The 23,958-nt window shown below is 48.8% G+C and overlaps 1 protein-coding gene across 5 annotated transcripts in view; it reads left to right on the forward strand.

Annotated features, from left to right (window-relative positions):
- CERS3 (ceramide synthase 3) overlaps positions 1-23,958 on the forward strand; it is a 211,985-nt gene that overhangs the window by 121,796 nt on the left and 66,231 nt on the right. The window lies entirely within an intron of this gene.

The following is a 23,958-nucleotide window of genomic DNA, read 5'->3' on the forward strand; positions in this document are numbered from 1 at the left end:
CTGAGGCAATGGAGGGTTAAGTGACTTGCCCAAGATCACAAAGAGCAGCAGTGGGATTTGAACCGGCAGCGTGAGTCAATCTTTGTGTGTGTGTGTGAGTGAGACTAACAAGTTAGTTACTTCTTCCATTAAAGGCTTGGTTGAAGAGCCAAGCTTTCACCTTCTTCCTGAAGTAGAAGTAGTTTTTTTTTAGCGGAGCCTTTAAGGCAATGCATTCCAGAGTGTGGGGGCTACTCTGGAGAAGGCTCGCTTGCAGGTATCACATCGTGTAATGTCTTTTGGAGAGGGTGTAGTTAATGAAAGTCCTTGGGAGGACCTTAGTGGCAGTGTGAGGAGGATCATCCTGTTCTTCAGATACTCAGGGCCATTTCCTTTCAGGGCCTTGAAGATCAGACATAGAGTTTTAAATTTAGGCCTTTATTGTACTGGTAGCCAATGAAGTTTTTGCAAAAATGGCGTGATGAGTCTTCTATGAGTCTTTCTGCTGCATTCTGGGCTCATTTTTCTACCCTGTTCTATAGATCACAGTTAATACATGGCCAAATTTCAGTGAGGGTATCGTGTTTCCTGATGGGTTCATCTTAACTGTTGCTGTAATCTGCCTTGGGAAGTCTAGTGTTATAAATATGGAATATATTGAAATTAAATGGAAGTAAAATTAAACTCTCCTTCCTCAGCGACCCTCCAGACCGGTCAAGACGCATGGGTTATGTCCTCCTACCAGCAGAGGGAGACTGAGAAAACACTAAGCTTTTGAAGCCTGTATGTATAACCTGTGCAGAACCTCCACTAGCCAGTATTTTCTCAGTCTCAGCAGAGGTAGCAGTTGACAGCCTGTGCAGTCTCCAATAATCTGGTGAGGTAGTTTGTCATTGGGTCGTAGGATTTTTTCCTTCCAAACTTTATTCTGTTGCAGTACCCTGTACGTGTGTGTAAAAAAAAAAAAAAAAGTGCTTTGGGGCCCTGGGTCTGGTGGGGCCCAGTTTTTCCCCCTGGGGTGTTACACCTATGTTTGGGTCCCTCCCCCTGTGCTGCTCTCTATTTCTGTTTGCTTGGCAGCTTTGTGCCTCGGCTGCTTTCTCAGTATTGTAGCCTTGAGTGCCTTACAATTTCCAGATGCCAGAATTAGAGTACTGTGCCTTTAAGGTCAGTTATTCTATTTCATTTTGCTTGCCAGCTTTGTGCCTCGGCTGCTTTCTCAGTATTGTAGCCTTGAGTGCCTTACAATTTCCAGATGCCAGAATTAGAGTACTGTGCCTTTAAGGTCAGTTATTCTATTTCGTTTTGCTTGGCAGCTTTGTGCCTCGGCTGCTTTCTCAGTATTGTAGCCTTGAGTGCCTTACAATTTCCAGCTGCCAGAGTTGGAGTACTGTGCCTTTAAGGGCATTTATTTCTTTATTTTCAGCGGACCGAACGGGGGTTTCGATTCCTTGCTGGAACGAGAGAGCAGCGCTTTCTTCAGTGCTTTTGCAGTGTGAGGGAGTTTTTGGTTTGGCGCGTTTGCGGAACAGCTTTTCCCTTCCCTCGTGGTTTATGGCGGCCCAGCTCCTCCGATGTCGCGCGTGCTCGTGGCGAGGGGTAGAGGCGCCGGGTGCTCAGTGTAGCTTTGCGGTGCACCTATAAAGGTGGCTGCGGCACCCCCCGACTTGACCGCGGAGGGATCGATGGTGTCGGGAGTCTCCGGGTCAGCGGGAGCGTAGGCAGGGCCGCTGTCAGCGGGAACAGTTTCGGCGGGAACAGCCGCCATCTTGAGTCTGACGCGGCCCGTGGAGCCAGCTGTTTTTGGGCCTGCGGCCTCCGTTTTTGGCACAAAAGGGCCTAATGACGGTCCAGGAATGGTGGGCTTTCCTCCAGATTTTGTCTGGACGCGGTATCAGGCCTGGAGATCGGGACCCCCCCCCCCCTAATTGGAAGAGGGGGCTATTTCCGTCTTGGCTGAGAGACCACGGTTAGAGTGGTCAGAGGACAGGCAATGTTTTTCTCCTGTAGCTGCAGAAGCTGTGCTTAGTGATCTGGGGGAGTCAGATGGAATTGACGGCTCTCAGGAGCAGGATTGGTGGATTCCTGGAGAGGATCCTTCAATAGTGCGGATTTTCCATAGAGATGAGCTGTCAGAACTCATAGATCAGGTGTCGTCCACCCTTCAGTTTGGTCCTGAGGTGGCTTTGGGGGAAATTGTCCAGGATCCGTTGGTGAAGGGCATTCAGCGTCAGGCGTGATCCTTCCCTATGAACAAGGATCTCCGGGAGATGATTTGTCAGGAATGGGATTTGCCGTGTAAGGTGGCAAAGGCAATGGCGAGGCTTTATCCCCTCCCTCAGGACGATAGGGATTCCTTTAAGGCTCCCACGGTAGATGCAGTAGTGACGGCAGTAATTATAGCTACGGCTATCCCGGTTGATGGAGGAACGGCCCTCCGTGATCCTCAGGATAGGAAGTTGGGATCTTTTCTCAAGCGTAGTTTTGTTTTGTCGGCTCTAGCCCTGCAGGCCTCGGTTTGTGGGGGTCTGGTAGCTCGGGCATGTTTTCGTTGGGCCGAGAAGCTCCTGGATGATTCGGTAGATGTTGGTTCTTCTGGGGGTCAGGAGTTAGCCGACTTGGACATGGGTTCATCCTTTTTGTCTGAGGCTTTTATGATTTGTTGCCTACTTCAGACAAAAAATATGGCTATGGTTGTGGGTCTCTGCCACTTAAGGGAGCTATGCTCTTTGGAGAAGATTTGGACAAGTTAGTGTGAGGTCTTAGTGATACCAAGGTTCTATGGCTTCCAGATTTTCGGTTCAAGGCAGGGGCCAGAACTAGTTCCTCTCGGGGACGGTTTAGGGAGGCTCAGCGGTATAGGCCGGGCAGATCGAGTGGGACCTACCCCTAGCTGTCTGTTTGTCTGTCCAATTTAGATTGTGAGCTCTGTTGAGCAGGAACTGTCTTTTCATGTTAATTTGGACAGCGCTGTATAAGTCTAGTAGTGCTATAGAAATGTTTAATAGTAGTAGGACCTCTAGGGGTCGGTTTTTCCAGCGCGCACAGTTCTTTCGTGAGAATCGTCGCGGAGGGCGTGGCTTTTCCGTAGGAGGTTAGTATTCACGCCGCAATTCCCAATGAAGGTGTGCGGGCTCAGGCTCTGGTGCATGTTGGGGCTCGGCTGAGTCTGTTTTACCAGAGCTGGGCCCAAATCAGGTCAGATCAGTGGGTTCTCAAGGTGTTTCGAGGCGGATATGCGCTGTTCTCCCGAAGTGTTTCTGGAATCCCTCTGTCGGTCTTGGAGCAAGAGGGCAGCAGTGAGGGACACTCTGCGGTGGCTGCTCGCATTGGGAGCCGTGGTTCCTGTTCCTTCAGATCAGCAACGCTCAGGGTGCTATTTGATCTATTTTGTGGTCCACAAGAAAGAGGACACTTTTCGTCCCATTTTAGATCTCAAAAGGGTCAATGCGGCACTCAAGGTGCCCTCTTTCCGGATGGAGACGTTGCGGTCGGTCACTGGTGCGGTCCGGAAAGGAGAGTTTCTCACTTCCCTGGATTTGACGGAAGCTTATCTTCACTTTCCTTCGTGCAGCCTTTTGGTTCCAAGTTACAGGGTCCGATTTGTCTGTTCCTTGCAGAGAAGGCGCCGACGGCCCGTACTTATCGTCAGGTCCTGGGCCTGATGGCGGCGACCATAGAGGTAGTTCCGTGGGCCAGGGCGCACATGCGTCAGGTACAGTCAGCTCTGTTCAGTCGTTGGTCCCCTCTGTCGCAGGACTTGGAAATGTGTTGTCCGCTGTCGGTGGCCCCTCGTCTCAGTCTCCGCTGGTGGCTCAACCCGCGCAATTTGGGAACAGGAATGCCGTTGGAGTCCCCACAGGGGCTGGTAATGGTCACGGATGCCAGTCTGCAAGGTTGGGGGGCACATTGTCTCGGTCAGGTAGCTCAAGGCCGGTGGTCTCGGGCAGAAGCAGAGTGGTCCATCAACCGGCTGGAAACTCGGGCCATTCGGGTGGTGCTCCAGGCCTTGACGTCGGTGGTTCGCCACAAGGCAGTCCGAGTGCTCTGTGACAATGCCATGGCAGTAGCATATGTCAACCGTCAAGGGGGGACGAAGAGCCTTGGCGGCGCAGTTGAACTCATCTTCAGGCTCTCTTGGCAGCGCATGTGGCCGGGGTAGGTCACATAGATGCAGATTATCTCAGCAGGCACACTCTAGATCCCAGAGAGTGGTCTTTTCTTCGGTCAGTGTTCCAGTGAGTTGTCGGTCTGGGGACTTTCGGTGATCTTAGGGCAACGGCTCGCTATGCGCAAGTTCAGAGATTTTTTTTTTTTTTTCAGTCGCTGAAGAGACCCTTGAGCGGAGGGAATCGACGCTCTTCTGTTGCCTTGGCCTCGGGAGTGACTGTATGTGTTTCCTCCGTGGCTGTTAGTCGGTCGAGTAATATAGCGCATCGAACATCACTTCGGTCGGGTGATTCTGGTAGCTCCGGATTGGCAGCATCGACCATGGTACGGAGACCTGGTGCGGTTGGCAGGGGCGGCGGCCCTGCCTTTGTTGGGATCAGTTCTGTGTCAAAGCCCGATAATCATGCCGGATCCGACTCGGTTTTCGCTTATGGCTTGGCTCTTGAGCGGCACAAGTTGAAGAAGAAGGGGCTTTCGTCCAGTGGCTTTGCTACGATGTTGAGTTGCTGTAGACAATCCACTTCCTTGGCGTATGTCCGGGTTTGGAGAATCTTTGAGCACTGGTGTGAAGACCATCGAGTTCGGCCGTTTCGCTCTTCGGTGGCGGAAGTTTTGGAATTTTTGCACGATGGTGTTGATAGGGGTCTGGCCTTGTCTACACTGAAGGTTCAGGTGGCAGCTTTGTCATGTTTTCGTGGGAAGCTTCAGTGAAAGTCCTTTGCGTCTGTGCCTGAGGTAGTGCGTTTTTTGAAGGGTGTTAAGTTGCTGCGTCCACCTCAGTGACGGATGGTGCCTCCGTGGGATTTGAAGCTAGTTTTGGATGCTTTGATCAGGCCTCCGTTTGTGCCGCTGGTATCGGCATCTTGTAAGGATTTATCTTTAAAGACGGTCTTGTTGGTGGCGATTACTTCAGCACGGAGTGTTTCAGAGCTTCAGGCTTTGTCTTGTAGGGAACGATTTTTGTCCTTTCTGAGGGAAAGGTTTCGTTGCGGACGGTGCTTTCCTTTTTTTCCCCAAGGTGGTTTCCGAGTTCCATGTTAATCAGGTCATCTCTCTGCCAGTGTTGGGTGATATGGCTGGAGATTCGGAGCAGCGTGGTATTGCCAAGCTGGACTTCAGAGCCTCTGACCGTTTGCTCGTTCTTCATGGTGGCCCAAAGAAGGGTGCAGCGGCTCCTAAGGTGACCATAGCACGGTGGTTGAAGGAGGCGGTTGCATCTGCTTACTTGGTGAAGGGTCCTGTGGTGCCTAGGGGCTGGTCCCCTCATTCCACTAGGGGAATGGCAGCCTCGTGGGCGGAGAATAGTATGATTTCTCTGTTAGATATTTGTTGGGCTGCGGTTTGGTTTTCGTTGCATTCCTTTATGAAGCATTATAGGATTCCTGTGCATGCAAAGGACGAGGTGCGCTTTGGGGCAGCAGTTTTGACCTCTGGCCTTAGTAGGTCCCTCCCGTAAGTTAGTTACTGCTCTGGTACGTCCCATGCGTCTTGACCGGTCTGGAGGGTCGCTGAGGAAGGTGAAATTAGATCTTACCTGCTAATTTTCTTTCCTCTAGACCCTCCAGACCGGTCAAGAGCCCGCCCTGTCTGTATTGGAGGCCAGGAGGTGTGTTTGTTGGATAATTCTTGGCTGCTGTAGATTGTTGTTTCTCTAATTGCAGACTGTTTATTTCTGTTTTGTGATAGGAGTCCGGGACAGGTGGGGCTCTTCTTTGATAGTCCACCTGTAGAAGCCCAACTGTTTTATCAAAGGCAAAGGAACATGTTTCCGTAAGAGCAAGCGGAAGATGTTTCTTGTTTTTGCAGTTTACTGTGACCACGTACAGGGTTGCTAGTTGTTGTTAGTGTTTTTTGTTTCTCTGCTTTGTCAGGGTTATACTGGCTAGTGGAGGTTCTGCACAGGTTATATATACAGGCTTCAAAAGCTTAGTGTTTTCTCAGGCTCCCTCTGCTGGTAGGAGGACATAACCCACGCGTCTTGACCGGTCTGGAGGGTCTAGAGGAAAGAAAATTAGCAGGTAAGATCTAATTTCACCTTTCATTGGGGCACATAGAATCACATTAGTCAAACAGACTTTTCCTTGTCATCTATACCAGACCAGTCCCGACTAATGGGTTATGTCCATCTACCAGCGGAAGGAGACAGAGAAAATAGTTCCAAGTAAACCACCCCTTAAGGGTATCGTGCAGCCTGGAATGTTCAGTATTTTCTCTGTCTCCTAGCAGATGGTGGACGGATCGTGCAGCTGCTCTGGATTGCTGGCTGATAGCTCCTGTCCCAGATTCTTCTGGTGACAGTGGAGCCAGGGGTGTGCTGGTAGCCGTGTTGGGGTTAGTTTTAGATGATACTCAGTGGTCCTGAGTTCCTCATCTGCCAGCTAGTGTGATATCCAGTGACCCTGGATCCCGCCCCTCCCCTGGCTGTCTTTCTAGCAGGGTAACATAGTAACATAGTAGATGACGGCAGGAAAAAAGACCTGCACGGTCCACCCAGTCTGCCCAACAAGATAAACTCACATGTGCCATTTTTTGTGTATACCTTACCTTGATTTGAACCTGTCTTTTTCAGAGCACAGACCGTATAAGTCTGCCCAGCACTATTCCCACCTCCCAACCACCAGCCCTGCCTCCCACCACTGGCTAAGCTTCTGGGGATCCCTTCCTTCTGAGGAGGATTCCTTTATGTTTATCCCATGCATGTTTGAATTCCGTTACCGTTTTCCTCTCCACCACCTCCTGCAGGCGGGCATTCCAAGCATCCACCACTCTCTCCGTGAAAAAATACTTCCTGACATTTTTCTTGAGTCTGCCCCCCTTCAATCTCATTTCATGTCCTCTAGTTCTACCGCCTTCCCCTCTCCAGAAAAGGTTCGTTTGCAGATTAATACCTTTCAAATATTTGAACGTCTGTATCATATCACCCCTGTTTCTCCTTTCCTCCAGGGTATACATGTCTTATACATCGGTATTAAAACCTCTTTTCTTCTGCTGGTCACACCTCTCTCTGTACAGCCTAGCAATCTTCTAGCTACGGCCACCGCCTTGTCACACTGTTTCGTCGCCTTCAGGTCCTCAGATACTATCACCCCAAGATCCCTTTCCCCGTCCGTACCAATCAGACTCTCACCGCCTAACACATACATCTCCCGTGGATTTCTACTCCCTAAGTGCATCACTTTGCATTTCTTCGCATTGAATTTTAATTGCCAAACATTAGACCATTCTTCTAGCTTCCGCAGATCTTTTTTCATGCTTTCCACTCCCTCCGGGGTGTCCACTCTGTTGCAAATCTTTGTGTCATCCGCAAAAAGGCAAACTTTACCTTGTAAGCCTTCGGCAATATCACTCACAAATATATTGAATAGAATCGGCCCCAGCACCGATCCCTGAGGCACTCCACTACTCACCAGTGGTGTAGCCAGACAGCCAGTTTTGGGTGGGCCTGAGCCCAAAGTGGGTGGGCACAAAATTTTCTCTGCTCCGCCCTACCTCCACCTCAAAATATAAATACTTTAGCTAATGAGGATCCTCAAGCTCAGTCAGCTGAAGACTTTCTCTGAAGGTGACCAGAACTCTCTTTTACCAAGCTTGGCAGGCAGCAGCAATGACCCTAAGCCACTGATGCCAGCACCCCACACATGCTTAGCTGTCGATGGCTCAAGGATGCTGTTGCCAGAGCTTGGTAGAAGGGAGTTCTGGCCGCCTTTGGAGGAGGTCCTTAGCTGGGGATGCCTGGGAATCCTCACCAGCTATACAGCAAGGGTTAGGACTGTTGTAAGACCTACTTGGCCCAGGTCAGAAAATAAAGGAGGGCTCCCCTCCCCGATTCCCTCTCCTCTTTGCCTCCCTTCCAATTTTCCACCTGCCATTACTATCACACCAACAGAACCTCACCAAACACAGAACAAGGGATCACAAATTAGAAATAAAAATATTTAGACAAAAATTGAAAAGGAACCCCAAGAAGTTAAACATAGCATTACTGCAACACTGGAGACACAAAACATGCATTTCCTTTTCTACAGAACACAATACAAAGACATTTCCTATGCACATTTCCAAAAGCTAACATATTCCATTTAAAACATTTGAAATAAAATGCTTTGTTTCTACCTTTGTTGTCTGGACATTTTATTTTTCCATCTTGCTGGTTCCAATTTCTCTTTTCTGCTTTCCTCTCTGCCGTCTGCTAATTCTTCTTCAAGCGGCTGTAGTCCATTTGTCTTTTCTCCTCTCTCCTGTCTGTTCCCTCAATATTCCTGCCTCTGACATGTTGGTCATTCCTTTGTAGCTCTTTTTTGCCTCTCTCTCACCCTTCTTTGTCTCCTTTTTACTTTTCAACTACCTATCAAATTTCCATCTTCTTCTTTCACCCACTAGCTCTCCCATTCCCCATCCCTACTTTCTCTTTTATCTTTAATCTACTCCCCATTACCATATTTCTACCCTCTGTAATCACTATCTCTCATTCATTTCCTTGCCACCCCCTCCTCCCCCTCTTGCCCTCTCCCACAGGGTTCCACCATTCCCATCATCTTCTCCCTCCACCCTTCTAACCAGCATCTGATCCCCTCCCCACCCCACCATGGTAGCCTTATATTTTCCTGCCCCTTCTCTCTTCATTCCTGTTAAATAGTAATAGTAGTAGTCCTCTCCCCCATGGCCCAGCATTTCCCCCCTCACCACCTACTGTGTACCTCTCATCCACCTCCATGTCTATCTCCCCCTCTCATTCCCACTGTCCAACGTCTCTCTCCCCTTCCCATACAGCATATCTACCTTCCTCCCCTCTACCAGCATGTCTAACATTTCTCCCTTCCCTCCACCCCTATGCCCACCATTTTGCCCTCCTCTCCACCCCTATGTTTAACATTTCTCCCCCTCTCACCACCTATCCCCTCTCTATGCAGCATGTCTCCCTCTCCTCCACCTCATATGCAGCCAAGACTTCTCCCTTCCTGACCCCTCCACCCCTTTACTGGATCTCTCCCTTCTTCCCCATGCAGCTTCTCCCCCACCCACCATGCCTTATCATTCCATCTTCCCTCCTCCCTGTGCAGCATCTTTCCTTCCATCTTCTTCCCTTCCCTCCCCCCCCGTACAGCTGCTGTCGCCGTCTTCCCTCCCCCATTTCAACTTCTTTTCCCCATCATCCCTTGCCCTGTTGCGTGCCACAACTTTCACCCCCATCTTCCCTCACCCTCGCAGGCCCGCCCAGCAGCGATTCCGATCGCAGGCAGCTCCTTCGACTCGCACACGCTGCCTGCCGGCTGCCGCTCAAATCTCCTTGCAGCTACTAGCAGCGCTAACCCGGAAGCTCAGAGGAGAGGCTTCCGGGTTAGCGCTGCTAGTAGCTGCAAGGAGATTTGAGCGGCAGCCGGCAGGCAGTGTGTGCGAGCCGAAGGAGCTGCCTGCGATCGAAATCGCTGCTGGGCGGGCCTGCGAGGGTGAGGGAACATGGGGATGAAAGTTGCGGCACGCCACGGGGGAATGGATGATGATGGGGACCGGAGCCTCCGGTATCGCTGTGCTGCTGGGCGGGCCTGACCCCAAATTGGGTGGGCCCACCCGTGGCTACGCCCCTGCTACTCACCTTTCTCTCCTCCGAGCGAACTCCATTTACCACCACCCTCTGGCGTCTGTCCGTCAACCAGTTCCTAATCCAGTTCACCACTTCGGGTCCTATCTTCAGCCTGTCTAGTTTATTCAAGAGCCTTCTGTGGGGAACCGTGTCAAAGAATTCAATGAGGTTCATTTGGCACGATTTCCCTTTGGTAAAACCATGTTGTCTCAGATCTTGCAACTTATTGGCTTCCAGGAAATTCACTATCCTTTCCTTCAGCATCGCTTCCATTACTTTTCCAATAATTGAAGTGAGGCTTACCGCCCTGTAGTTTCCAGCTTCTTCCCTATCACCACTTTTGTGAAGAGGGTGATGGTTGATTGTGGCATGGAGTAACTTGTCTCCCCTGTGGGGTTCTTCTCTTCTGTGGTGGTAGGCATATCTGAATTTCTGCCTCTGAGGTAAGCCTTTATTCCTGTCACTAGTGAAGAAGGTTGTTTATAAAAGAAAAAAAGGAAACTTTGTTTTTTCCCTCTTTTTCTGCCTCTGAGGTAAACCTTTATTAATTTCTGTCACTAGTGAAGAAGGTTGTTTAAAAAAAAAAAAGAAGACACTTTGTTTTTCCTTCTTTCTCTTGCCTGTTCCCTGATTTATTTTCCCACCTTTGGAAATGTATTCTAGGGGGCCGCTTGCGAAGTTTCTTTGAATTTCGCTAGCCGGCATCTGATTCTGATCTTGGACCCTTCTGAGCTGGTACCAGTTGCTTTGAAATTTTTTTTTTTTTTGTGGGGCACGGCTCGTGCCTGAATCACGAAACTCAGTTGTTTTTCTCCTCTTCACAGTCCTAGACAGCGGCTGGTTCAGAGAGCAGCCCCGTTGCTGGAACTTGTACCTTTGTGGTTCGGAGGTCTTAGTCTGCCATTTCCAAAGTGGGGAAGTCCCTCGCTGGCTCTGTTTGGCTGCAGACTCGGTCTTTTAAGTCCAGGGCTATTTTTTCATTCCTGTCAGCCTTACACGGTTGTTGGTCAGTTCTTTTTCAGACTGTCTGGTCTCTGCTGCTTCTGGCATCTTGCTTGAGACGCCCTTGTTATTTGATTCTTGTTTTGGCAGCAGTTTTTCCTCCCTTCCTTAGGGAAGTTCTGGTTCTCTCATCCCCATGGATCCCTCCTGTCTGCTCTGGTTTGTCTGCAGGGTACTTTCCTTCTGGTGGGGGTCCGAGTTGCCCTTGGTGTGCAACTACTAGCTCAAATCCCTCTTCTGAGTACCCTCGGGAGCGCCATTCTTGCCAGTTTTTTGCTTGGACTCAGTTAATTGTCTGTTTACGGGAATGTACATTGTTAGGACTAGTTTGCCACAGTTCTTCCTTGCTTCCCTTTCTTTCAAACGGGAGTTTTAGCCTGGCACAGGTGGATTTTGCCTTTTCTAGTTTCAGGCGCCTCTCTCCTTGCACATTTGGCACTCCTTCCTTTTTCTGTAAGGAACGCAGTTCTTTTCTACTGAGCAGATCTATTGCTGTGCTTCAGAATTATCGCCTCTTAGCTCTGCGCTTTTCTCTACTTTTCTGCAGGGAAGTGGCTCTGTTCTAGGTCTGGAGTTTGACTCTCCCTTAACTGGTTTTTCCTCAGTTTGGTGTTAGTGGCCACTTCCTCTTTGTTCCTGGCCTGGCGTGAGATGTTTCTTCCTCACTGCCTTGCAGCTGCATTTTGCTCTCTATGGTTTGAGGATTCCAGCTCCGTGATGCTTACCTCCCTCTTGGCAGGAGTTCTTTCTCTACGTTGACTGCTGCTCCATGACGGTTATTGTGGCTCAGAGACCGCTTGAGGGCCGAGTGTCTCTTGGGGCACAGGGCTTTCTCTTCTTGTAGTCTTAGTCCCTCTGGGCCAAGGGAGTGCAGCGCCAGGTCTGCAGTTCCACAAGTTGTTCTCTTTTCCTGTTGACCTCCTGGCAGCACCTTCTTCTCTGGCTGTTCCCTGGTACTCCATCTGTGCATTTTGCTTGTTGAGCACAGCTCCATCGCTGCATGTTGAGCGCGGCACCATCGTTCTATGTTGGGCACAGCTCCATCGCTTCATGCTGGGCACAGTTTCACAGTTCCAGGTTGGCTTTAGCTCCATCGCTGTATGTTGGGCACAGTTCCACAGTTCTAGGTTGGCTTTAGCTCCATCGCTGTATGTTGAGGACAGTTCCTCAGTTCCAGGTTGGCTGTAGCTCCATCGCTGTATGTTGAGGACAGTTCCTCAGTTCCAGGTTGGCTGTAGCTCCATCGCTGTATGTTGAGGACAGTTCTATCATGGCATGTTGAGTGAAGTTCCTTCGCTGCTTATTCTGCAACCTTTCTTCTCTGCATGTTGAACGCAGCTCCATTCTCACATGTTGAGTGTAGTTCTTTCTCTGCAGGTCTCAGCATGGGGCACAGTCCTGTGTCTGCTTGTGGAACGCAGCTCCTTGTCTGTGTGTGGCATTCAGCTCTCTCTCTGCAGGTACCTCTAACATCCAGCTCTTTCAGTGGGGCACTGCTCATCCTCTGTCTGTTACTCTCAGCTTCTTCTCTGCTTGTTCAGGGCATTTCTATCTTTGCCAGAGGTGTGCAACTCTTTCTCTTCCCTTGGTGTGTGGCTCAATTTGTGTGCTTTGAGTGCATGAATGTATGTACCTTAATGCAATACTATTTGTACTTCTGTTACCCGGAAATGGCAACCGCCATTACGTCAAATGTAAGCCACATTGAGCCTGCAAATTGGTGGGAAAATGTGGGATACAAATGCTACAAATAAATAAATAACATAAAAAAACTCCGTTCTCGTTGAGCACGGATCCTTCTCTGCCTGCCTGATGAGCGCAGCTTCTTTTCTGTCCCTTGAGCACAGTTCAGTCTCTGACTGTGGAGCATATTTTCATCTTTGCCTTTTGGGCACTGTTTCACCTTGTTGGTCAACCCCAGCTTTTTTCTGCGGGTTGGATACAGTAACTTTTCAGCAGTTGTGGCATACCGCAGTTTAGACTTCTAGACAAGGCTGTCTTGTCTCCTGTTAGCCACCATTCCTGTGGCACCTTTTCTTGCCGTAGCTTCTTGGTGGCTGGCGAGTAGCTTCTCTATTGCTAGAGTTTGAATTAGTGTCTGCTCCTTTTGTGGCTACTTGGCACCTGGGGGGGGGGGGGGGTCTTTTCTCCACAGTGTGGCTCTTGACTCTTTCTTTTGTCTCCTTTTGTTCTCTTGGCCCTGTTCTTTCATCCCTAAGTCCAGAATGAGCTGGTTGAGGAGTACTGTCTTTCTACGGTTGTACCCTGGTATGCTGCTGCCCTTTTCTTCATGGTTCTCCTAGCGCTCCAGTTAGTTGGTTCTCTCGACTCTGGAGTCTCTTCTTGTTCTGTAGAGTTTGATTCTCTCACTAGGCGCGGGTCTGGGTGGTTCCTGGGTCTTGCTTCCCTTCTTCTATGAAGTGTGGCACACTGTTTGGGGTTGCGTATCTCTAGTACTTGTTAGGGTCGCTTCATCCGACCATACTGGACTCAAGACAGAGGTACATAATTTTTCTTTTGCTCAGGACATTTGTTTTACGTCCTACGGCTTCAGGTCCTTTTCTAGTGTCTAACTCTGTTCCATTTTGGTATCCTGGTGGTTCGGATATTTGAATCCTTTTCTGCTGATCAGTTTTTTGCTGTGTGTATAGCTTTGTTGATTTTTCAACCTTCTGCATTCTTCTTTTCTCCCCCCCCCCCCCCCCCCCCCCCCCTTTGGGAAACTGCTTTGCTGCATCCCATTAGTCTGGACTAGTCTGGTATAGATGACAAAGAAGGAAAAATTATGTTCTTACCTGATAATTTTCTTTCCTTTAATCATACCAGACCAGTACAGATGCCCTCCCTGGCTAATGTCTGTCAGAGTGTTATTTCTTTTAGGTAGCCCTGGCTGTTCCATGACACTTCAATACGCTGGAATGTCCTACAGCACTGCCTACTTCAACTTCTCTATTCAATCTCCTGCCACTTGTTGTTGTACCAGCTCTGTATGACTCCTGTTACTTGGCATCACAGAGTTCTTTCCCCAGATTCAGGGGTAGATCTCTATGTGCTTGAGCAAGCTCAGTATGGACCATTCCCTCCCGCTTACTTTACGGTGAGGGGAGGTTGCAGTTGCCTTTGGCCAAGCAGGAACAGTGAGGTTCTGCATATTGGCTCCAAGAGTTTGCCTGTTTGGTATTAACTGTGATTTCTTCTAGACTCCAGGGCACCATTGCTTGGCTATTCGAAATACTGAACATTCCAGGCTGCACAATACCCTTAAGGGGTGGTTTACTTGGAACTATTTTCTCTGTCTCCTTCCGCTGGTAGATGGACATAACCCATTAGTCTGGACTGGTCTGGTATGATTAAAGGAAAGAAAATTATCAGGTAAGAACCTTATTTTTTCCTTGTAACTCCATCCCCATCCCTCACCATCCCTGCAGTCTTAATTTTTCCCCTTGTCTCTCTACTCAAAGCTTTCAAAATTGACCCCAGTATACTTAAAATAATCTATATATAATGCTAATAGTATTACAGCATAAAACTATCAAATATTAAAGCAAAATACAATACAAATGAGGGAGTAGCCTGAAACAAAATATTTGATTATTTTGATTTTTAAAACCACTTATCCCTAAAAAATGCTCAAAACAGAGCAACCCATTTGTGTGTGTGTTTGAATGAGAGTGTGTGCGAGTGCATATGTGAGACACAGTGACTGTGAGAGAGAGTGTGTGTTTCACACAGATACACTATGTGTGCAATACACAGACTCTGTGAGACCGAGAGTGTGTGAGTGACTGTGTGACATATAGAGAGTGAATGTGATACTGTGTGAGAGTGAGAGAGAGAGTGTGTGTGTGACAGCGATACCTCCCCCCTCCCTCTGTGGTCTCAGGATCCCCTCCCCTGTGGTCTCAGGACCCCCTGCCTCTTCCCCCCCCTCCCCCCCTGCCTGGTTGGTAGCACCGTGCGAGTGTGTGTACGTGTGACAGAGAGTGAGACTGGGTGCGAGTGTGTGTGATTGTCATGTCTCCCCTGCACCCCCTTGAGCCATGCAGCGATTCTCCTCTCTCCCCTCGAGCCACCCAGCGATTCTCCTCTCTCCCCTGCCCCCCTCCAGGCACACAGCGATTATGCTCTCTCCCCTGCCCCCCCCCCCCCTTCAGCCACCCAGCAATTCTGCTGTGTCCCCAGATTAGCTCCGTCAAAGCGGCGGCGTTATTGAAAGCCCTGGCCATCCACGGAGTCAGCTTTAGAACGTTGGAGGTGAGTTCGTTCCCAGTCCTGCCTTCTGATTACCCGCCCTCGATGTCATCGCGTTTTGACGCGAGGGCGGGGTAGAGAGAGATGTGACACCGTTACGAAACCTTCACTGAAGCCACGGAGTCAGCTTCAGAACGTTGGCGGTGCTTTTTATTATATAGGATATCTAGATATGGGAAGCTTTCAGATAAATAAGCTGTCAAGTAAAAAGAAAAAATCTTTTATCCTCCACCTTTTAAGGCACTACATATCCAACTTGAACAGCTTTAGGTTCATGCTGTCTCCTGTCTCAATCTAACCTTGTTGAGTAGCCTGGCTGCCCACACCGCCCCACCCCGCGAGCCTACATTAACTAAGGGCAGGAAGAAGCCCACTCCTTTTCCTGCCTGCTTCTGCTGCTGCTTTAAAATGCCTTCCAAGTCTGAAAGAACTAAAAACACAGGTCAGAAGACTGGAAAGAGCATGGAGCAAAAAAAAAGATGATCACACTCTTAGAGAATGGAAACAGTTACAAAGAAAATCAAATACAGCATTAGACATACCAAAAGAACATATTACAAAACCATAATAGGACCAGACTACAAGAACACTCGCAAACTCTTTTCACTTGTTAACAATCTCCTAAACACCACACGGGTCACCTCGAACAACACGGACACCCCATCGGCAGACAACCTAGCGAAGTATTTCAATGAAAAAATCATAAAGCTCCGACGCATGATACCAGGTAACACCATTGAGTACTCAAGCATCCTTGAATGCCTAGAGCCAACACCCGGGGAATACCCAGCTGACTGAATATGGTCTAATTTTGACTTAATTTCAGTAGATGAACTCTCACACTGGCTCAAAAAATATGCCAAATCTCAGTGCAAACTCGACGTTTGCCCTACCAGCCTAATAAGAGCTGCACCCAAACAATTCAAAAAAGACCTCACGAACCAAATAAACTACAGACTCCTACATGGTTTCTTTCCTACGGAAAATGGAAACATATTACTCTGCTGCCAAAAGATGCTAAGAAAAGCTCAATGGACTTAACCAACTACCGACCAGTCGCCTCTATCCCGCTCACTACAAAGCTGATGGAAGGCATAGTGACGAAGCAACTCACGGAATATTTGACCAAACACTCAATCCTACACGAGTCACAGTCAGGATTCCGATCAAATCATAGCACCGAAACCGTACTTGTCTGCAATGAACTACTTCAAAAAAACAATTGCAACCGACAAGAACTTATTCATACTACAATTTGACATGTCCAGTGCCTTCGACATGGTCGATCATGGAATACTAATACACATACTAGAATACTTCGGAATCGGAGGCCTAGTTCTCAAATGGTTCAAAGGACTCCTCACCACTAGATTCCTACCAAGTTATAACGAAGACTGCCAGATCACCGCCTTGGATACCGGAATGTGGAGTACCTCAAGGTTCCCCCCTTTCACCCACAATCTTCAACCTAATGATGATACCACTAGCCAAACTCTTGGCCAATCAAAACCTTAACCCATACATATATGCTGACGACGTCACAATCTACATCCCGTTTAAGAGTGACTTAAACAAAATAACGAGATCAGCCAGAGCTTCCAGATCATGCACTCATGGGCGGACTCATTCCGGTTAAAGCTCAATGCAGAAAAAACCCAATGCCTAGTTCTCATCTCCCAATACAACACAAACAACTACTCCACCATAACCACACCTCACTGCACACTTCCTATCTCAGAAAACCTGAAAATTCTTTGAGTCACCATTGATCGAAACCTCACACTCGATACCCACGTGAAGAACACAACGAAAAAAATGTTCCAATCGATGTGGAAACTCAAAAGAATTAAACCTTTTTTCCCAAGAAACGTCTTTCGCACCCTGGTTCAGTCGCTAGTAATAAGCCACCTGGACTACTGCAACGCTCTGTACGCAGGCTGTAAAGAACAGACCATTAAAAAACTTCAAACAACCGAAAACACTGCAGCCAGACTCATCTTTGGAAAGTCTAAATTTGAAAGTGCGAAGCCCCTAAGAGAAAAACTACATTGGCTTCCGCTCAAGGAATGCATTGAATTCAAGATCTGCACAACCGTGCACAAAATCATTCACGCAGACGCCCCACTATACATGCTAAACCTAGTGGACCTACCGCCCAGAAACGCCAAAAGATCAGCCCGCAAATTCCTCAATCTGAATTTCCCCAGCTGCAAAGGAGTGAAATACAAACAGGCTTATGCTACGACCTTTGCATACAAAAGCACACAGTCTTGGAATGCGCTACCCAAGGCCCTGAAAACCATGAACAATCTAACCAGCTTCCGCAAAGCTCTGAAAACACACCTCTTTAACAAAGCTTACAAAAGTCACCCTCAATGATACAAATCATCCCCCAAACCACCCAAGCACACCTAAAACACTTCATATAACCTACCCAACATCTGTCCATCTAACTCCTTGTTTACCTCAGCCCTTGATCAACTGTATTTTAATCATGTACTGACTTTAGCATAACCCTACTCTGTAAGCCACATTGAGCCTGCAAAAAGGTGGGATAATGTGGGGTACAAATGCAATAAATAATAATAATAAGTGGCAGTCTCCCGAGACTTTCTTGTGAAGTCTCAGTGGCCATTTTGAAGAGGCGGCCCGTATCGGGGGGGGGGGGGGGCTAGGCATCTAGATCTTTATCCCCATTACCTCAGGGATAAAGTAACGGTGGTCCCCACTCCCGCTTTGAAGCGGATTCTTTTTAGCATGACTTGGTTAAAATAGTTGGCATTTAATCTGGGCCATACAGGGAGAAAGTTTCAAACTTCAAAAGTGCTTTAATATGTTAGTGTCCTGTGCAGTTTTTTTTTTTATGTGACTCTGCATGGTTTGAAATCTGTTTTCAGTGGTGGAACCACAAACAAGCAGTAGGTCATTTTCTGGAGAGCTAACAGCCACCAATCAGCCCTTTCTGTTGACTATCTATAAACAGTAATGTCAGTTGTTTCACAGGGATTGACTGAGATGGGACTCCAGTGTGTGTAGATTTCTATTTGAGCTGAAGCTCTGCCTGTCTCTCTGCAGGGAGTGGCCTGTATTGCATAAATATGTCCTGAGGGAGAATGAATAATGTGGTTGCACTTGGGTAAAGGGAAACCCTGGAGATAAAAGGGCCTCCCAGTGTCAGGCTTCCTACCCATCCCGAGTCTGAATCTGGGCTGTCAGGCTCTGGTTTGAGTATTGCATATTGTTGGATTTGTTCATTAGGGTGTAAACAAAGAGCGTTGTGTTTTTGTCTTCCTCTGCACTGGACATGTGCCATAACCTCCCGCTCCATTCAGTTCCTGAACCAGCCTCTATGCAGTTGTTACCTTCATAAATCCCTCAAATGTCCCCTTTTCCTTAGCAGTGCTTGACTCCAAAATCAAGCCAGAAGAACCCATTTCTTCCACTTTTATGTGGCAATTGGTGTGTACCAGGAACTTAGTCATTTCAGTGACAGTCCTGGATTGTGACTGCTCCAGGGCCCTGCAGTGACAGGCTCTAATTCTGTATATCTAAAACTGTTCCCAGTATCATACACAACTCGCATGTCTTAAACTACTTTGCAACACATGTCATTTTAGTAGTATGGACCTTCAGAAATAACAACGCAAATGCTGCATAATCAACTTATCTTAAGCAGCAGAGTGTAAATCGTCATTGATTTTCAAGAATTTTTTGTTTGAATAGCATTGCAGTAAAAAATAAAGGGGGAATCTTTGATTAAAGCTTAGCTCGAGTTATCTGCAGCAGGGCCCATGTTATACCTATGGGCCCTGCTGCAGATAATGCGAGTTAAGCTTTAGTAAAAGACCCCGAAAGCTCTTTATCTTCAAAAACACTCAGAACCTCTGCCATTATGGCCAGGTTTCATATTTCTTATTCAAAGAAGCTGAATGTGAAGTGAGAAGAATTAAATTGATCCTCTTCCCTGAAGAAGAAAAATGAAACTTGGCTATGTTGGCAGAGGTTCTGACTATTTTTGAAGCTTGAAACTAAGTAGCTTTTTTACTTCAATGCTATTCAAACAAAAATTCTTTAAAAATAATTTGGATCAGTGATGATTTACACTGTGCTGCATTTGTGGTGGTGTTTCTGAAGGTCCATACTAAAATGATGTGTTACAAAGTAGTTCAAGACACATGAGTTGTGTATGATGCTGGGAACAGTTTTGGATATGCTTTAAGGTGCACATTAAGATTTTGTCCTTTTTGATAGGCTCTAATCCTGGTCACTAGGTGTCACTGTTGCACAATGACTTACTTCTCCCCAGCCAAGCTAGGAGCAGAACACTGATCTGGGCATTGAATCCATGACCTTTCACACAGTATAGTGTAGCACAGCCACTGTGCCAGTCCTCACATTCATCTTATTGAATTGGTTCTTGTTTGAGTGCAGCGTAGCTGCTATATGATGCAGTCAAGTGCTGTTAGACCTGCCCTGTCACTGTCAGTAGCTCCACTACCAACCGTTAGAGCAGTGGTCTTCATTCATTTTTAAGTTGGGGCCACACTGCTGAGCAGCATATGTCGATGACATCCAACCCTTCCAGTCCCCTTTCAAACTTTCCATGAGGATGTCATCAAGGATGTGGGTATTTCCAAATGCAATCTTCTTTTGAGAAATGCCTTCTCCTTCATGCTTATATATGTACTTCCCCTTTCTGTCACAAGGTTGGGTAAAGAGGCAGAGAAAAACAGAATCGCAATAGGGGCTACGCCAGATGTCTCCAAGGGCTGTCACTGGCCCCTGAGCCTTGCAGTGACAAACACTGCATTAGAGGATGACTTTCTCTGTAATAGGCACAGAAATGAATGGAAACCTTAAGGAGGTAATTTCATAAAGTCATGTTCATGTGACCTTTTTGTAAACTTTTGACTGGTTTCAATGGATGTTGTCCATACTTTGCCAGTAGGCACATACAGGGGTGAAGTTTGGGCAGAAGGTGCATGTTCGTGCATAGATTATCAAATCCATGGGAGTACTTAAAATTACAGGAGCAGACACTTACATCTGTTCCAGGGCAGGTGTAAATCTTTGTATCTACAGTATATTCACAATTTCTGCTGCTTGTACTAGTTATAAAGACAAATGAGCACCCCCTTATAAAATTACTCTCTCAGCGAGACCCTGCTGAGCAGTAAGAAATTCACCTTCCTTGTCATCAACAGCAGATTAATCTATTAACTGATGGGTTGTATCCGCCTACCAGCAGGTGGAGATAGAGAACACTGAAAGCACATGGTGTTCCTAGATGCCCAGCCCCCTCTGCCTTCAGTATATCTCTATCTCCCAGCAGGTGTGGACGTCGCTTTCTCAGCTACTGGATTTCTGCCTGGGGTGGCTCCTGTGCTTTGCCAGTAGAGCAGGGGGGAGGGGTGTTGTGGCTGGTGATGCCCATTTTAAAGGCATAGTTGGTTTTCCCTGTCCCTGCCTTACCCCATTCCCCCTCCTCCTGGAGTTCCTCTGTGGCTGCCTGCCTCTAACATTCCTCACAGTAAAAAAGAAAGAGGCTCGCCTTCTCAGCAGCGTGATTTCTGAGGCTTTCTCCAGAGCTCCTGGTTTGGTGCAGCTTGACCGAAGCTTGTTTGACTCAGTCTCCTGAGGTGAGAGTGGTGCCCAGCTTCTCCGGGGAGGTTCCCGCTGACAGCGCTCTGTGCGGGGTGAGTTTTGGCGTGAAGGCACCATTTTATTTTCTGTATTTGATGGCTGCTGAAGGGGTTAAGCGCTGCTCCCACTGTGGGAAACATAGATCAGCAGCGGGTCTTTGCAGCTCATGCTGCCTAGGTGCTAATACTGGCATGAGCATGGCGGGCGGTGAGTCTTCCTGCCTGACAGAGTTGGCAGCGAGCGCCATCTTGGAGGTGCCGCGTGACTGGACCCTCGTGGTTGCGGAGGGGTCTGAGTGCGGGGAGCCACCTCGTTTCGAGCTTTCTAGAGGAGCTATTGCCTCCGCTTCCCCCAATGTGGGGGTGGAAGTACAGGGTGAGTTTTTCTCCCCTGGTATGTTAAAAAGAGCACTTTCTGAGACTCCTGACAATTCCTTTCGGACTGGGTTGCCTCCAGTTCTTAATAGCCCAGTGTCTGCTGGAGACTTTATTTCTTCCCCAGAGCCTTTGGCTGATGCGTAGAAGAGTGAATACCCCGTCTGAGGGGGACTCTTCACTCTGTTCTCCCCCGTGGTCTAGTTTCGGGGAGTCTGAGGGGTCGGGCAGGCCATCACGGACTGATGATCCAGACGAGGGTGGCTGCTTGCCACAGGAGTTGGATGACTCTAAAGCGGTTCGGATTTTCCACCGCGACGAGCTTCCAGTTCTCATTTGTGATGCCTTATAGGCCCTTTGTATTGAAGATCCTGACGAGGGCGCTGCCTCTTCTATTAATCCTAGGATGGCTAGTACTAAAAAGCCTTCTTGGGCTTTTCCCGTGCATGCTTCCATCCAAGAGCTTTTTTTCAGCTCAATGGTCTGACCCTGATGGTCCCTTGAAGGTGGCCAGGGCTATGTGTCACCTTTACCCTCTGAGTGAAAGTCAGTTGGCCCTCTTTGGTATGCCTAAAGTGGATGCATTAGTCACGGCTGTGACTAAAAAGACTACTTTCCCGGTGGAGGGAGGAGTTGCTTTGAAAGATATGCAGGACCGGTGGCTGGAATCTGCGCTTAAGTGGTCCTTTGAAATCTCAGGCCTTTCCTTATGGGCAGCTATTTGCAGTTCCTATGCAACCCGGGCCTGCCTTTCCTGGTTGCAGCAGGCTGTTGAGCAGCCTGCCGATGGAGCGGGTTCCCTCGCTGAGGTCGGCCCACGTATGGAGTCTGCACTGTCTTTTTTGGCAGATGCCCTTTATGATCTGGTCAGAGCTTCAGCTAAGCAGATGTCGGTGGCGGTTGCTGCCCGCCGCCTTCTTTGGTTCTGGCATTGGACAGCTGACACGGCCTCTAAACAAAGGCTGGTGAGGTTACCCTTTCGGGGCCTTCTTTTATTTGGGGAGGATTTGAAGAAGATTAAGGACCTAGGGGACTCTTAAGTCCCAATGGTTGCCTGAGGATAGGCCGAGGCCTTCTTCCAAAAGCCCTTCTTTTCCCTCCTCTTCCAGGCAACGCTTTCACAAAACTCGCAGGTATCGCCTGGGGCGCTCTGCGGGGTTTGGTCAACGTACTTGTTTCCAGCACAGGAACTCCTTTCGGTTGGACAAACGCGCTGCGGCATCCGGTCAACGCCCAGGAGTTCAGGGGCGTCCTCCACAATGATGGGGCGCCGGTCCACTCGTCGGTTCCCGCAGTAGGAGGTCATCTCTCCCTCTTTCTCGAGGACTGGTCCAAGATTACTTTGGATCAGTGGGTCCTGGACCTGATCAGAGAAGGTTACCGACTAGAATTCGCTGCCCCAGTGGGAGATGCGTTTTTGGAGTCCCGATGTGGCACTGCCGTCAAGCAGGTGGCAGTAAACGAGACCTTGCAGGTGTTGCTGAAGCTCAGAGCGGTGGTTCCGGTTCCTCCTGCCGAACGCGGCTGCAGTCGCTACTCCCATCTATTTTGTGGTGCCTCAAAAAGGCGGGTCGTTCAGATCATTCCTTAACTTACGGAGAGTCAACGAGGCCTTAGGAGTGTGACACTTCCGCATGGAAACCCTGCGCTCCATCATTGTGGCGGTACAGCCAGGAGAGTTTCTCACATCTCTGGACCTCAAGGAAGCGTATTTGCATATTCCCATCTGGCCTCCACATCAGCGGTTTCTCTGGTTTGCGGTATTGAGCCAACATTTCCAGTTTCGCGCCTTGCCTTTTGACCTGGCAACTGCCCCTCGGACTTTTTCCAAGGTGATGGTAGTGGTGGCTGCTTTTCTCAGGCGAGAGGGTATCAGAGTTCACCCTTATCTCGACGACTGGCTCATCAGAGCAGATTCGGCAGACGAAAGCCGACTTGCCACAGCCAGAGTTGTTACAGTTCTTCAGACTCTGGGCTGGGTAGTCAATATGCCCAAAAGTCACCTGACCCCCTCTCAGTCTCTCGAGTATATTTGGGGGTTCGTTTTTCCTCTCGATAACAGGCGTCTCAAGCTTCAGAATCAGGTCCGTCTGCTCCTGCGGATGCCTCGCCCTCGAGCTTGGGACTTTGTTCAGCTCCTGGGATCGATGACAGCCACCATAGAGGTGGTTCCCTGGGCGAGAGCTCACATGAGACCACTGCAGCTTGCTCTGCTTCAGCAATGGTCTCCGATTTCCCAGGAATGCCAGCATAGACTAAGCTGGCTTCCTGCGGCCCAGCGCAGTATGGATTGGTGGCTTTCCGACAGCATGCTGCGGCAGGGGATGCCACTGGCTCTTCCGTTTTGGTGTTTGGTGATAACAGATGCCAGCCTTTTGGGCTGGGGAGCTCTTTGCCGGGGACGCTATGCTCAGGGTCTGTGGTCCGCCGCGGAAGCGGGATGGTCCATCAATCACTTGGAACTGAGAGCGATATTTCAGGCTCTTCTAGCCTTCCACAGGACACTGAAGGGTCTTCCTGTCCGAGTTCTGTCTGACAACACAACAGCAGTGGCCTACATCAATTGTCAGGGCGGCACTCACTGCAGGGCCCTGGCTGCGGAGGCGTCTCAGATCTGCGACTGGGCCTAGCGCCACCTAGAGCTGCTGTACGCGGCTCACATAGCCGGTCAGAGCAATGTACAAGCCGATTTCCTCAGCAGACATCAAATCGACCCGGCGGAATGGGAACTGGCGGAAGAAGTTTTTCTTCAGATTTGTGCCAAATGGGGGACTCCAGACTTGGACCTCATGGTGTCAAGCGTAAACGCCAAAGTCCCGTCCTTTTTCAGCAGAAGGAGAGATCCTCGCTCGGCGGGGTTGGATGCCCTGGCTCAACCTTGGCCCTCTGGCCTCCTGTATATGTTCCCTCCTTGGCCCTTGATAGGGCGAGTGCTACTTCGGATTCACCTGCACCGAG

This window comes from Microcaecilia unicolor, chromosome 1, assembly GCF_901765095.1.
Source record: "Microcaecilia unicolor chromosome 1, aMicUni1.1, whole genome shotgun sequence".
Lineage (NCBI taxonomy): Eukaryota > Metazoa > Chordata > Amphibia > Gymnophiona > Siphonopidae > Microcaecilia > Microcaecilia unicolor.